Genomic DNA, 18,334 nt, shown 5'->3' with positions numbered 1-18,334 from the left:
TACAGATCTTATCAGAAAACAGAAAATTTTCAAATAAATCTGTCACTCCAATGATTATCATATGCATAAATATTTCCAAGATCTAATTAATAATAAAAATAAATCATTATCATATGCTAAAATATTTCTAATATCTAATTGAACAGAACGATGGTTGTTTAACATAGTACTCTAACATAATTATTAGTAATGTAATAATCTTCAAAATGTCAAATGATATAGCTTATAATCATTACCACTTAGGAAACAGATAATTTTCAAATAAATCTGTCATTCCAATTTCTATTCTGAGATAAGACAAATCATAACATGACAAGAGTAAAATATTTAAAAATTCTACTTTTGGATATTAAAAATGGCGATAACTCACAAAGGAGATATACTAAAATCTTGAAAATTTGTACAGACCTTCATTAAGTCCCAGGAAACAACATATTAAAATTTGAAAAAAAAATGTTAAAGCGTTTTCATGTTATTCTGCTGACAAGCTGTTTGGCAGCCGCCAGTAGATCCGCCCAGCCGCCCGCCGTATGTCACCATTTTAATAACCCATATTTCCTTCGAAAATCCGGTTAAAAATCGTTATTTTGAAAAGTTGGAATTCAAAAATAATCCTATGGTGTTATTCTAATGCTAAAAAACTTAAATATATAAATAATTAAATCATGTACTGCTATTTAATCGGTCCGTTTCCGAAGCATTTAGGTAACTGTTAATTGTATACATCAGTCTGAGTACTGTTTAACTATCATTTAAGTTGAATATATGTAGTCTCGTCCAATTCAGGGGAATTAGGCTTCTTTTTTTTTGTACTTTTCTTATGTTTTTGACGGTTTGTAAGTCAGTAAAATTTCAATGATTAAGTTAATTTTGATATTAACTTATCATTGAACTTTTACTATTACTTATTGGCAAGATGTATAGGGTTGGGCTGAGATCTCACAAAACATGTTTAACCCCGCCGCATTTTTGCGCCAGTTTAGTATGTTTCTTTAAATTTGGTCCATTTATATGTTTCTGAGTTTAGTGTGACGTCCATTTTCGCTGAACTAGAATGCATTTTTGTTTAGGGGCCAGTTGAAGCCCGCCTCCGGGTGCGGAATTTTCTCGCTGTGTTGAAGGCCCATTTTAACCTCCTCTCTACAGTCTTGTATTATATACCAGGGCACGTATGCATAAAGCTACTAAGTTAAGATTTGTTCCGAACGGACGGATTTTTCTACATGTCCTACGATAAATTAGTATTACGATTTGATATCTTAACTTAAGTAGCTTTATGCATACGGGCCCTGGTACATAGTATGAATATTGTTTTCTTCAAAATTTACCAAACTTTAAAGAAAGAAAGTAGAGAAATATTTTGAAAACTTATAAAGTTATATATTCGGTACATAAAAAGAAATATTTGTTTAAATTCAGTTACTTAGACGTTTGTTTTTGTTTAAATTCAGTAACTAAGACGTTTGTTTTTGTTTAATATATGAAAGTAATCTTCATCTAACACAGCTTGTCTGTAATTTATCGACAGTTTTATTTTTTAAACTATTTTTCGGTTTGTTTACATTCTTATGTTTTGATTCGTGAGTACTACTTTGTTGTTTCTTACTTGGTTTCTTCGTGCTATCATTTTCAGGTTTTGAATTCCTCCTTTTCTGACCTTTCTGACCTTTCTTGCCATCCTTTTTATGATTCATGTAGTTAATACACTATTTTGCTAATACATTCCTCATAAAATAACTTTCACAATAATAGTTAACTTCTATAGTTATTGTCTTTTTTTCGGGATAAAAAATTGGTCGACATATTTTCTCCACTTGTGGAGAGTTGTGTCATTGGCAATTACACCACATCTTCTTATTTTTATATTTAGTTGTCACAATGTTGTCAATATAGTGGAATTCTATGCGACTCTCATACAAGTGAAAGGTTTAGCTAGCTATAAAACAATGTTTAATCCACTATTTTCTACACAAGAAAATGCCTGTACCAATTAAGGGATATGGCAGTTGTTTTCCATTCGTTTGTTGTGTTTGAGGCTTTCATTTGCCATTTCATAAAGAACTTTACGTTTTGAATTTCCTTTGGAGTTCGGTATTTTTGTTATTTTACTTTTTTATATAGAATGTTGTATTAATTTCATATTATAATTAAGACAATTACGCAATAATTCTTCTTTCTACTTACATTCATTGTAACTCGTTACTGAAATCTATACGATTTGTTCAAATAAGCTGAAATATAAGCGATAGAAATTTATTATCTGCATAATATAAAACAAAAGGAAATTTCGTGCTGTGTTGGTTACATGTGACGTAAAACTTCTTCATATAAAAAAGATGTGGTATGATTGTCAATGACCAAATGACACAGACATCAACAACTATATACAGCCCGCTTCAACAATGAGCAAAGCCCATACATAAATTGAGATTCGTTTAGGGATGGAAATCAGTTTTGTATTTTATGAGAATATTTGAATAGCTAAAATTGTAGCCATTTTTAGTTGTCGTATAAAAATAATATTAGATAAATATCAGAAAAAAAGAAAACAATTTAAACAATTTGCATAAAAAAGCAAAAAAATAAATCGAACAACAGTTTAATTTAAGAAAGAAAAAAAGATGATTGTTGGTTGCTTAACGTCCAATGGCAAATATTACATGGATGTTCTCGACGAGAAGAAGAAGGAAACAACACTTTATGAAGTTCATTCTTCCAAAGGGCTTTTCTGGATTTACCTTTATCAGGAATGAGCCAATTAGGAGACTTGCCAAGGATGTATCATAACAGAAAACAGTTGAAGAGCTTAATGACCAATAGGGATTTAAAAAAATTAGAAAAATCCACCCAAGATAAAAAATAAGGAGATGTGGTATGATTGCCAATGTGGCAACTATCCACCAAATTTCAAATGAATTAGATGCAAGCATTTATCGGCAACCGTGCGGCATTCAACAATGAGAAAAACCCATACCGGACATATAGTAAGAAAAAAAGGTTTGTACTAAATCTTGTTGAAAGTGTGATTATCATTTAAGTTTTTTTTTTTATTAATTTCAGATTTATATAATCAGTTTTGTTTTTCAAAATAATTTAAATTAATTTATTAAGTCACACCATGATAGAATATTAGGATTTTTCAAATGAGTAAATAGAAAAATGCCTATTGAATTTGGCGTTTTATATAGCAACTACAAATGGAAAAAAAATTAAATATAAAAATAAGAAGATGTGGTTTGAACAGGAATGCATAGGCTAAATTTCTGCCGGCATGTACTGAATGAAAATAACGATAAATATTTATTTAATGGAATGGATATAACAGAAATTCTACAATCTTTTAATTCTGCACAATATTGCTCAAACACTAGATAGCTCCGTAAAAATCAGCTGAACATTTATTCACGTAAAGAAATATTAAGCTACATATGTACTCAATGATCAAAATTATTGTATGCCAAACTGCTATATATCCAATGAAATTTTTCCAATAAAGTGTGTGGTTCAAGTTTTTTGAAATTTTTATATCTTTGTCAAAGGGTCGAAGTAAATATTTAGTCAAAATTTTATGGAAATAAAACTAGCCAAATTAATTTTAGTCGAGGTATTTGGTACCACCATAAGATTGCAAGTTATATTCAAAATTAGTATCTTTGGCATTCTTCCTACAACGATATTTTTCTGGCATACATTGTTTTAAGCAGAAATAGTTAATTCTTATGATTTTTTTTGGTGTAATTAAAAAAAAACTTACCTTGTATATTCAACAACGAGATCTCGTTTCAAATGAAAAACCAGTGGACTTAACGGTAGATTCTAGATGAGTTTATAGTGTCAGTCCTACGTACACTAGCCACGCCTTCTTATAGTTCAGTTTCTTGTATATTCCTCCATTAATTGTGGAGCACTACCCATAGAGTAAAATTGTAGCAACTATATACACCTTAAAACATGAGGAAACATGTATAAACTAATGTGCAGATAATAAATGAATGTAAGTTATTCCGGACGATGTATGCATCTGTATTGATATGCAAGCTTTCTACATGTTGAAACAATGAAGTAGCTTTAAAGCCTCAACTTCGATCTAGTCCTATTTATTTCGTGTTTCTTTTCACACTTTTTATTACTATAATGTCACAGTTTTGCAGATACACGTGTCTATCTGTTATATCATTTATCACTATCTTAATTATCATTTTATGTAACATAGATTTTTCACATCTATAGAACGTGTGAAAAATGTATGTTGACATGTACTCTCAAATCGTACTTTCGTGTTTATTTAACCTGATGATACAGTTTGTAATGCATTTTTGTTATTTAATGTTTACTCAATTAGTGTTATATCTCGTCTCACTATTTTTAATATATACCACCTTTGATAAGTGTTTGGTATGACGATAAATGCCCACTTCTGTTCTCGTACTATGAACAAAAAAATATTTCCGTACTCCATGTGTACTTTACATAAACATTATTTTTATTTACATTCTATTTGGCGGCATTTTGTCCAAGGCTATGGTTGTCTTTCTGAAATTATTTTACATCTCACCACTTTTTTTCAATTTTGTATTTCCATTGCATGGGTCATAGACCAAATTTATTCGTTCAGTGTATGTTCACTTGTTTTTGTTAAATGTCTTTTGATTGAGTTAAGCCATTTCAATTGATATATTATAGTGTGTCTTTCTATGTTGTGATGTTACACTATTGTTTCAGGTTAGGGTGAATGTTGGCGCCTATTAAAACGTTTAAACCCGCTGCATTTGTTTGCACCTGTCCTAAGTCGGAACCTGATGTTTAATGGTTGTTGTTTGTTGATGTGGTTCATAAGTGTTTCTCGTTTCTCGTTTTTTATATTGATTAGACCGTTGGTTTTCCTGTTTGAATGGTTTTACACTAGTCATTTTGGAGCCCTTTATAGCTTGCTGTTCGGTGTGAGCCAAGGCTCCGTGTTGAAGGCCGTACTTTGATCCGTATAATGGTTTACTTTTACAAATTGTGACTTCGATGGAGAGTTGTCTCATTAACACTCATACTACCATGCACATCTTCTTATATCTATGTATATGTATTAAGTTTTTCTTTCTTTAGATTGATACGCTTTTTTAATGTTCAGTGGCGGACCATACCTGGCAAAGTTAAAAGCTCCAACACGACATGTAAGGATTGTTTGTCTATTGTCTCGTGGTAGCGTGATCGCCTCGAGTGTAGATCTAGAAGGTCGTGGGTTCGAACCTCGGCCGTGTCAAACCAAAGACGTTTGCTGCTTCTCTGTCAAGCACGCGGCATAGAGGAGTAAGAGTAAGGACTGGTTGGCTCGGAGTCAGAATAATGTGTCCGGGTAAAGTGACAAGTCTTCCAGCGGACTGTTACCTTATGAGCTAGAACGTTAAAAATCCGGCTTAGCGTGTCGTTCTAGAACAAAGCAGGGTAAAAATGCATATTACATTAACATGATCTCACTCTGAATATGCGTATTAATTTGCCGCTGGACGTTAAGCAGCAATCCATCATCATCACCATCATCATGTATTGGCCAACGGTGCTATTTATTGTCTTTATTAGCTATTGATGGTTTTCAAAGGTACGACGATGCACATTTCATCCATGACAACGGACATTTGGTGAATGAATTCTTTATTTGCAAAGCAGTAGCTACATGCTATAGCAACACACACACATTTACATTGTGACACACAATAAACAGCAGAGAACAATATTCTAAGATAGTACAATAGAAAAATAATCAACTTATTAGATGTGATCTAATCTGCCAAGCAGATTTCAAATAATTACAGAATTTTCCAACTAATGATCTTGATTTTGTTTGGTACAAATACCTCAGTTTTGTCATATTTGGCCAAATTAATTTTAATAGACAGTAATAACAGAACATTCAGTATGATAAATTAAATAACACATATCTGAGAGGGTGATAGAGCAGATTGTCACCCCTCGAAAATACATTGTAAACCTTGGCTTCGCCTCAGCTGAAAATGTTTTCTCGGGGTAACAATCTGCTCTATCAACCTCTCAACTATGTGTTATTTATATAATATCGCCCAACCTCAACATATAACTTCATAGTACCACTACGTAGCTTTGTGAAAAAATGTGAGTTATAATTATAATCTACGTAATCTTCAAAGCAAAAATCTAATTTTATAATTCTGTACATAGTAAGTTTCTCACGATTCTGTATAGATGTAAACCGGCTTTGGATATATTGATCTTTTATTCTAGTTTTTATTACATCTAATGATATGTTTATATCAGACTTCTGATACCATACAAGTTTAAACCAATACTGGTCACGAACATTAGAAACCCAAGGTCACGAACATTAGAAACCCAAGGTCACGAACATTAGAAACCCAATTATGTTTACCATTATTTGCATCTCTGAGTAACAATATATAGATATCATACACAATAAGTGGTTTATCAGTAACAATATATAGATATCATACACAATAAGTGGTTAATCAGTAACAATATATAGATATCATACACAATAAGTCGTTTATCAGTAACAATATATAGATATCATACACAATAAGTCGTTTATCAGTAACAATATATAGATATCATACACAATAAGTGGTTTATCAGTAACAATATATAGATATCATACACAATAAGTCGTTTATCAGTAACAATATATAGATATCATACACAATAAGTCGTTTATCAGTAACAATATATAGATGTCATACACAATAAGTCGTTTATCAGTAACTATATATAGATATCATACACAATAAGTGGTTTATCAGTACCAATATATAGATATCATACACAATAAGTCGTTTATCGGTAACAATATATAGATATCATACACAATAAGTCGTTTATCGGTACCAATATATAGATATCATACACAATAAGTCGTTTATCGGTAACAATATATAGATATCATACACAATAAGTCGTTTATCAGTATATAGATATCATACACAATAAGTCGTTTATCGGTAACAATATATAGATATCATACACAATAAGTGGTTTATGAGTTACAATATATAGATATCATACACAATAAGTCGTTTATCAGTAACAATATATAGATATCATACACAATAAGTCGTTTATCAGTAACAATATATAGATATCATACACAATAAGTCGTTTATCAGTAACAATATATAGATATCATACACAATAAGTCGTTTATCAGTAACAATATATAGATATCATACACAATAAGTCGTTTATCAGTAACAATATATAGATATCATACACAATAAGTCGTTTATCAGTAACAATATATAGATATCATACACAATAAGTCGTTTATCAGTAACAATATATAGATATCATACACAATAAGTGGTTTATCAGTAACAATATATAGATATCATACACAATAAGTGGTTTATCAGTAACAATATATAGATATCATACACAATAAGTGGTTTATCAGTAACAATATATAGATATCATACACAATAAGTGGTTTATCAGTAACAATATATAGATATCATACACAATAAGTGGTTTATCAGTTACAATATATAGATATCATACACAATAAGTGGTTTATCAGTAACAATATATAGATATCATACACAATAAGTCGTTTATCAGTTACAATATATAGATATCATACACAATAAGTGGTTTATCAGTAACAATATATAGATATCATACACAATAAGTCGTTTATCAGTAACAATATATAGATATCATACACAATAAGTCGTTTATCAGTAACAATATATAGATATCATACACAATAAGTGGTTTATCAGTAACAATATATAGATATCATACACAATAAGTGGTTAATCAGTAACAATATATAGATATCATACACAATAATCCGTTTATCAGTAACAATATATAGATATCATACACAATAAGTCGTTTATCAGTAACAATATATAGATATCATACACAATAAGTCGTTTATCAGTAACAATATATAGATATCATACACAATAAGTCGTTTATCAGTAACAATATATAGATATCATACACAATAAGTCGTTTATCAGTAACAATATATAGATGTCATACACAATAAGTCGTTTATCAGTAACAATATATAGATATCATACACAATAAGTGGTTTATCAGTACCAATATATAGATATCATACACAATAAGTCGTTTATCGGTAACAATATATAGATATCATACACAATAAGTCGTTTATCGGTACCAATATATAGATATCATACACAATAAGTCGTTTATCGGTAACAATATATAGATATCATACACAATAAGTCGTTTATCAGTATATAGATATCATACACAATAAGTCGTTTATCGGTAACAATATATAGATATCATACACAATAAGTGGTTTATGAGTTACAATATATAGATATCATACACAATAAGTCGTTTATCAGTAACAATATATAGATATCATACACAATAAGTCGTTTATCAGTAACAATATATAGATATCATACACAATAAGTCGTTTATCAGTAACAATATATAGATATCATACACAATAAGTCGTTTATCAGTAACAATATATAGATATCATACACAATAAGTTTTTTATCAGTAACAATATATAGATATCATACACAATAAGTCGTTTATCAGTAACAATATATAGATATCATACACAATAAGTGGTTTATCAGTAACAATATATAGATATCATACACAATAAGTGGTTTATCAGTAACAATATATAGATATCATACACAATAAGTGGTTTATCAGTAACAATATATAGATATCATACACAATAAGTGGTTTATCAGTAACAATATATAGATATCATACACAATAAGTGGTTTATCAGTAACAATATATAGATATCATACACAATAAGTCGTTTATCAGTTACAATATATAGATATCATACACAATAAGTGGTTTATCAGTAACAATATATAGATATCATACACAATAAGTCGTTTATCAGTTACAATATATAGATATCATACACAATAAGTGGTTTATCAGTAACAATATATAGATACCATACACAATTAGTGGTTTATGAGTTACAATATATAGATATCATACACAATAAGTGGTTTATCAGTAACAATATATAGATATCATACACAATAAGTGGTTTATGAGTTACAATATATAGATATCATACACAATAAGTGGTTTATCAGTAACAATATTTATCAGTAACAATATATAGATATCATACACAATAAGTGGTTTATCAGTTACAATATATAGATATCATACACAATAAGTGGTTTATCAGTAACAATATATAGATATCATACACAATAAGTGGTTTATCAGTAACAATATATAGATATCATACACAATAAGTGGTTTATCATTAACAATATATAGATATCATACACAATAAGTCGTTTATCAGTAACAATATATAGATATCATACACAATAAGTGGTTTATCAGTAACAATATATAGATATCATACACAATAAGTGGTTTATCAGTAACAATATATAGATATCATACACAATAAGTGGTTTATCAGTAACAATATATAGATATCATACACAATAAGTGGTTTATCAGTAACAATATATAGATATCATACACAATAAGTCGTTTATCAGTTACAATATATAGATATCATACACAATAAGTCGTTTATCAGTAACAATATATAGATATCATACACAATAAGTGGTTTATCAGTAACAATATATAGATACCATACACAATAAGTGGTTTATGAGTTACAATATATAGATATCATACACAATAAGTGGTTTATCAGTAACAATATATAGATATCATACACAATAAGTGGTTTATGAGTTACAATATATAGATATCATACACAATAAGTGGTTTATCAGTAACAATATATAGATATCATACACAATAAGTCGTTTATCAGTAACAATATATAGATATCATACACAATAAGTGGTTTATGAGTTACAATATATAGATATCATACACAATAAGTGGTTTATCAGTAACAATATATAGATATCATACACAATAAGTGGTTTATGAGTTACAATATATAGATATCATACACAATAAGTGGTTTATCAGTAACAATATATAGATATCATACACAATAAGTCGTTTATCAGTTACAATATTTAACCAGTATTTAATAACTTTTTGTTTTCTAATTACCTACTTCGGCAAACGCCCTAGCTCGCCATATAATAGAAACAATTTGGTGTCATGACTTTTACCCAGGTTCAAAATTTTTGATTTCTTCAATAATGTGCAAAAGTCGTGATCAACGATTCGCAGAATTTATTAATTTAACACAATAAGAGTGTTGACCATATAAGAGATATAGGTTTAGCACCTCGTGATAATTAAGACTCGGCACAAGTTAGTATATTATATTGAAATTAAAATTTGTGATTTCTTCAATAATGTGCAAGTGACGTGATCAACGATTCGCAGAATTTATTAATTTAACACAATAAGAGTGTTGACCATATAAGAGATAAAGGTTTAGCACTTCGTGATAATTAACACACGTTAGTATATTATATTGAAATTAAATAACTCGAGTTGATAACAAGCCAGATATCTAATTCTCACTCTTTTTGAAACCTATTAGTAACTTACACTTGTTATGCATCAGTTCGATATATCAGATTTTTTCTAGATCTTTCGTCATTAATAATGATATCATTAGTAGCTGAATCAAAGCCACCTTCTATGTAACCAAAACGACCTACATAAATATAAATCATTAATTTTATAAAGGATCACCTAATCAACATTAATCTACATCTATGATGAGTTAATATATATATGATTTCAAGACAGGAAATAATTTAGTATTGATAAAGCAAAATCAATAACTGCCTGTGTAGGATCAAGATTTACCTCATAAAATAGAAAAGAAATATTTATTAAGGGGGTACCCAACACTTTGATTAAAATAGATTTGGCTCGTTTAATTTTCATAAAATTTGACAAAATATTTTTCTCGACCTGTTGACAAAAGTATGTAAATTTCTAGAAATTTGAACCACTCAATTTACATCGGTGTTGACATGAATATCAATTATATGGTCATTTTTATAAATTTCCTGTTACAAAACTTTGAATTTTTCGAAAAACTAAGGATTTTCTTATTCAAGGATTACCTTAGGGAGCTACCATTTGATTTTTATGGGGGGGGCTAGGATAAAAAAAATTGTCCTGCCTATTTATTTTTCCCTCTACTCGGTCCTGCCTTTTTATTTTTCACTCTCAGATTCGGTCCTGCCTATTTTTTTTAGTTTATCCTGACTTTTTTTACATAAATTGTCATCCTGCCTATTTTTTTTTGCAAATAATCTCATCCTGCCTTTTTTTTTAACTCAAAATTCCTATCCTGCCTATTTTTTTCAAATTTCATAAAATCAAATGGTAGCTCCCTTAGCCGTATTTAGCACAACTTTTTAAAATTTTGGGTCCTCAATGCTCTTCAACTTTGTACTTGTTTGGCTTTATAACTATTTTGATCTCGGAGCGTCACTGATGAGTCTTATGTAGACGAAACGCGCGTCTAGCGTATTAAATTATAATCCTGGTTCATTTTATAACTATTTACAGGAATAAACACGAATTTTAATCATTGAAAAGCTTGATTTCTTCTTACTAATAGTATGTGATTAAAACGTTCAGCTGATCTATAAAGAGTTAACTCCATTGGTGTTCTGTGCCCACTTAATTTTAAAAATAAGCATCCATAAATATTAATTGCATGTTTAGTTAGGAAAAGATAAAATGGAAATATATCAACCTGTGATTTCCCATTAGGTCATATGAAAACATCTGGACGCATTGCTGTCATACGCGTATGCTACATGCTTTTGGAATAAAATGGTTTTATTTTCTCGTGAACAAAATCCTTTCATTATTCCTGACAATGGTTCACATCATCCATATAGTTTCAGATAAAAAGTAAAATAAAAAAAATATCAAACTTCAAAGAAAATTCAAAACGGAAAGTCCCTTATCAAATGGCACAATCCAAATTTCAAACGAATGGAAAACACTTTACTGTCATATCTATTTGATGTCCTTTTTGGTAATATAGCTCTCCCACTGTTTATGTTCTTGTACATCCTAGGCCTTTAAATATTCAGCTTTACTCGTTCCTGTTGAAAGTAAAAACAGAAAAGCACTCTGACGCATGAAATCCATAACATGTTGTTTTCAGTTTTTCCTGAATTGGTACAGGAATTTCCTTCTGTATATAAAGGAGCAACCATTTAACTTCAAGTGGGGAGGTTAATTTTTTTTTTGTCCGAGTCAGAAATTTTTTTTTTAGTTTTTCGATGCTATCAATCAAATTAATTTTTTCAAAATTTAACACTATAAGGTATGTGGAAATCTGGATTCAGAAATTTTTTTTTTTGTCATCTGCTTGACCACAATATTTTTTTTTATCAAATTTGGGATTAGAATACTTTTTTTAATATTGTTTTAGGAACCCCCCCCCCCCCCCCCCCCCCCTTTTGAAGTTAAATGGTCGTTCCCTAATGGTTGGAATGAAAAAGTATACATCTAGAATCTACAATAATTGCCTTTTGTAGCCATGTTCTCATGTATAGATACTTAAATTTTAATTATATCATTACTATAATGTGGATCCACACTGGCTTCGTGCTTTAAAAGAAAAAATATCAAAATTGCAAGAGAGGCAAAAGATATTAATGGGATAATCACAAGTTACAAATTAAGTCTGTTATCACAAGTTACAAATTAAATTCACACCAAACAGTCTGTTCTTTATTGGATGTAGATTAAAATATCTGCAAGGATTGGTCCAACTTTGATGACACTTATTTAAGTTTAAGCCAACTGATAAGCCCTCCATGGCCAGAGTTCCTGGTAAAAGGTGTAGCTAGACTTGTGTATTGACCTAGTTTAAATTTTTGAAAGTCCAATATTTTAATTCTATAGAAAAATTCAATCACTTCTTTTAGACATCAACTTTTTTTCAGTCAAACGACACTCGAATGATTCGGACAGTGATTAAATAAACTGTTAACACAGAGATATGTCTCGCCTATTTTTTATTGGCACTGGCTACGGTTACATGGAAATGTAACAATAATATAAAAATTATTGTTACATTGGAGACTAATTGCCGGAATGCAGGGTTGGGTAAGTAACCGATTAATTACGAATGTAACAATAATATTTGGGTCTACGGTTACATTGCGTTATTGTTACATTAAAGACTGCAATGTATGATAGATTTATTAAACTTAAACCTTCTATAGTTATGTTGCTTAATTCTTCGATATGTACTAGATAATATTAATAATAATAATATTATTCAGCGAATAAGTATTGATTGTTTTGGTGTTGTTAAAAATCACGACTTCTTCAGTTTAGTTCAATATCACTATTGATGAATACTTAATGAACTGTTCAATAGAGCATGTACTGTCACGAATGATAAGATCACAAAATATCTGGACTCTGAAAATGAAAACACTGTTTCCACCAATTTCAATCTGTCGGCAAATGTCAACATTAATTGCTTTCACAATTGACTTGTATTTAAACAACCTAACATGCTTCCAAAAAAATATTGGACGAAAATGTAATCATCGCAAGAGTAACAAAATATTTTTCACCTGAAGCATGGCATTCAGACATTGAAAGTTTCTTAAACTTCATAAAGGGAAAATGCAGAATAGAATTGTACGGTATGCAATATAGAGCGTGCACATTGCCGTATCACTGGTTTGTGATGGCTGCTTAGAGTGGTTTCACCGAAAATGCGTCGGACTAAAACATGCTCCAAAAACAACATACTGGATTTGTAGAAAGTGTCATTGTAAATAAAAAATCTAAATATTGTATGCAATATTGTAAATATCAAATAAAAGTTTTCAAGTTTTATTTTAATAAATATTTATTACTATTCCCATCGTACATTGCAGTGCGTTAATGTAACAATAACGCAATGTAACCGTAGACCCAAATATTATTGTTACATTCGTAATTAATCGGTTCCTTACCCAACCCCGCATTCCGGCAATTAGTCTCCAATGTAACAATGATGTAAGTGATGTAACAATAATTGTTATACTATTGTTACATTTCAATGTAACCGTAGCCAGTGCCTTTTTTATTTTGATAATGCAACAGCTGAAATTAAAATAGCAGACCTTTAACATGTAAGTTATGCAAATATTCAATGTCAATGAACCATGACTGAGGGTAGGAATGTCATTTATCGTTAGGCATCAAACGGTCATTTTCGGCTACCGTTAGGGTCAAATTGGTCAAAATTTTATCGTGATTCGTCAGAGGTATGAAACCTTTACCTTTTAGGAAAGAATTTAACGTGATTCGTAAAAACCAGTTGATTTTTTTTATCGTCATAAAGAAAAGGTTCATTTTATCGTCATGCACCAAAAATTACCGTTAACGTCATTTGGCAAGATTTTTTACCGTTATTTGTCATGAAAGTACCCAAATTACGACCCTCATGACTGAAGGCACAGGGCTAAACAATCTCCATGGAAATCAGATGTGCCAATGCTAATACAAGATGGTATGAATGCCCTTTACCGTCAGGCGTCAAACGGCCATTTTCGGCTACCGTTAGCGTCAAATTGGTTAAAATTTTACCGTGATTCTTCAAAATATCCTTATCGTGATTCGTCAGAGGTCTCAAATAATTTTCGTTACGTTATTTTTGGAAAAAAATTAACGTGATTCGTCAAAATCAGTCGATTTTTTTATCGTCTAAAAGAAGGTGTACATTTTATCGTCATGCACCAAAAATTACTGTTAACGTCATTTGGCAAGGATTTTTACCGTTATTCGTCATGAAGGTACCCCCATTACGACCCTCATACAACTGCATACCAAATAGCATTGACTTTTCATAAGGTGTTCCCTTAAAAAAAACCAAAACACAAACATTAACTTGTAAACTATGTAAAAGTTTTAAAGTCAATAAACCATAATGAAAGGGGGGGGGGGGGCGTTATGATAATCTCCATGGAGGGGTAAATTCAGGAAAAAATCCCCCATTGACTTTAATGCTAATCTATGTCTTGAATTAAATTTATACCTGATTTACCTTTAGAAATTGGAAGCTTTCATATATCATTCATGAAAGTACAAATGTAGCCCTATCTTTTGCAACAATAAAAACATAGGGTCATGCGGCATTTTTGGGCATTTACATGGCCTTGTTTACAAACACTGTAGATTCGCACTTAATTCCTTTACTGACCCCCATTACTTTTCAACCCTGTAGTAAAAAAATTTAGTACATTCAGCATTCATTTTTTAATTTTTTTTAACTCTAGTTTTGATCCATCTATCAAAAAATATTTATTACAAACATTATCTACCAATCAGAAGAGCACAGGATTTCAGGTTTATTCAGAAAGCTCTCCCCCAAATGGGCGGTCCCTGATGACGTATATTTATTTACTGAATTTACCCCTGGATGATGATGGAAGTTTTTAACGACCTTGACTGGCTATACAGCCCTCGCACGGTCGGGTCTCCATGGAAATGAAACTCGCCAACACCAAAACAGCTTACCTATGTCTCTCTTTTTGACTCTTTCAAGGCGAGACAAAAACTATGTATGACAAATCAACCACACAATCATCAAATTATTCTTTTTTTCGTCAGACAAAGTGCAAAAATATTTGTATAAACTTTGATTCAAATATTATTGCAATAATTCTCAATCAGAATTTGTTTTCCTTCTCTGATAAATTGTCGTTCCCTTATAACTCTTAAGAAATTAATTGACATATGAATGAAAGTAGAACCTAGTAGAGTCAGGAGCCTGTTGTTCAGTGTTTGTGGTTTGTTGATGTGGTTCATAGGCGTTTCTCAATTTTTATATAGATTAGACTGTTGGTTTTCCTGTTTGAATTGTTTTAAACATGTCATTATGGGGCCCTTTATAGCTTGCTTGCTATATCTTTCTTAGGTGTAAGGCAGGACCGAATAGAGTGAAAAATAAAAAGGCAGGACAGAGATTACAACTAAAAAAGAATGCAGGACAACATTTTTCATCCTAGCCCCCCCCCCCCCCCCCCATAAAAATCAAATGGTAGCTCCCTTATTACAAAATTGTAAAAATGTAGATAGTTTTTTCAAACTGTTTCCTTACTAGACTATCGGACATCATAAGGGAATCCCATCATGCTACATCTCAATAAGGCAGATTTACAAATACAAAAACAATTAATTTAACAAGAGTGCACACGCTTAAATGTCTCGTCTACTTTACAACCATTGATTTTATGTTGATAGCCCTTAATATAAAGTTTTACTACAAGTATCACATTAACTTATCATGATCCAAGAAAATTAGGACCCGTCATATAAACTAAGCCAGAAATATCAGTCACTTTACATTCATTCCATACATTGAATATAGTCAAGGAATTTCTTGATATAGTTGACCTATTGCTTATAGTATACAAGAAACAGACCAAACAATGAAAACTTTATATTGACTAATGAACCATGAATATGAGGTCAAGGCCAGATGGACCCTGCCAGACAGACTTGTACACTTTACAATCATTCCATGGATCAAATAAAGTTGACATATCAAATATAGTATCTGAGAAACAAACTCAGCCACAAAAACTTATCATTGACCTATGAACCATAAAAATTAGGTCAACGTCAGATGATACCTGCCAGACAGACATATGAGCATTACAATCAATCCATACACCGAACATAGTTGACCCATTGCTTATAGTACTTGAACACAGACAGAAACACAAAAACTTAACATTGAGCAATGAACCGTGAAAATGGGGTCAAGGTCAAATAAAACTTTTCAGACTGAAATGTACATCACAAAATATTTCATATACCAAATATAGCTGACCTATTGCATTAAGTATTGAAAAATAGACCAAAACATAAAAACTTATATTTAACCACTGAACCATGAAAATGAGGTCACGGTTAGAAGACACCTGCCAGTTGGACATGTATACCTAACAGTCATTCCATACACCAAATATAGTAGAACTATTGCTTATAGTATCTGAGATATGCACTTGACCCGAAAACTTAACCTTGTTCACTGATCTATGAAATGAGGTCAAGGTCAAGTGAAAAATGTGTGACGGGCATGAGGATTGTGCAAGGTATGCATATGTCGTGTACAAGTTGCGATTTTGTACATGTTATAACATGTACAAAACAATTGTACATGTTATAAAATGTACAATGCAAAAATACAAGTTATAAAATATACAAAAGAACCTCATACATGTTATAACATGCACAAAATATTGCTTAAAAATGGTTTTAACTTGCACAAAATTTGAAAATAAATATATATTTCAATTATTACAACACATGTTATTAACCTCAATAATATTTTCATTTTTTTATTGATCCTTCGTGTTAGTGTGTTTTGTCCTTATTAACCAGATCAACATTATTCAGTATTTTCCACTGATGAATTATAATTGTGAGTTTCCACTTTGAAGGCAATTGTACAATACTTTCATACTAGTTTAGACTAAAGATGTAGGCGGATAGCCAGGATAGATTTTACAATGAAATCCTTGATATGTTGAGGAAAATTTCTCTACAAACAAATCCCTGTTTTCAAAGTAGAGGAGGATAGAAATTATTAAATTATCAAAATGACATTCGACTCATGCAATGATCTTAATAATTATCTAACAAGAATGTGTCCATAGTACACAGATGCCGCACTCTCACTATCATTTTCTATGTTCAGTGGACCGTGAAATTGGGGTAAAAACTCTAATTTGGCATTAAAATTAGAAAGATTGTATCATAGGGAACATATGTACTAAGTTTCAAGTTCATTGGACTTCAACTTCATCAAAAACTACCTTGACCAAAATCTTTAACCTGAAGCGGGACTTCATAGCTATATAGAGTATGCATAGGGGACCTTGCTTTAATTTTTGCATGTTAAAAAAAGAAGGGGAGGGGTATAATCCAAAATTTTAGGCATTGTTCTAAAAAATTTCCGATGAACCAGTTATCTACTTTAATGTCATTGGGGAAATGTATGCAAATATTAAGCAGCACCGCACTGCTGTAGGACATGGAGAACTGCATACTACATACAATGACATGAAATCTAACATAAGCTGTGAAGCATTCAACATATTTCTGAAACTTTGTGATCTTTTATCACTGTGCTCTAAAGAAAAAAATGTTCTGAGCTTTTGTTTATTGTTCTTTATTATTCAATAAACTTCAAATGTATGTTGTGCTTTATTTAAATTTATTTTGTACAAGTTAAAACCATTTTGAAGCAATGTTTTGTACATGTTATAACATGTACGATGTACTAGATGGTTTCTCTTGATGGTTATTCAGTAAATTGTTTTTTACTTCCTGTTTCTATGGATTGATGGATAACTTCTTCCAATGTAAATCA

This window comes from Mytilus californianus, unplaced genomic scaffold (genome assembly GCF_021869535.1).
Source record: "Mytilus californianus isolate M0D057914Y unplaced genomic scaffold, xbMytCali1.0.p SCAF_10, whole genome shotgun sequence".
Classification (NCBI taxonomy): domain Eukaryota; kingdom Metazoa; phylum Mollusca; class Bivalvia; order Mytilida; family Mytilidae; genus Mytilus; species Mytilus californianus.
Note: the sequence above shows the minus strand (reverse complement) of the source record.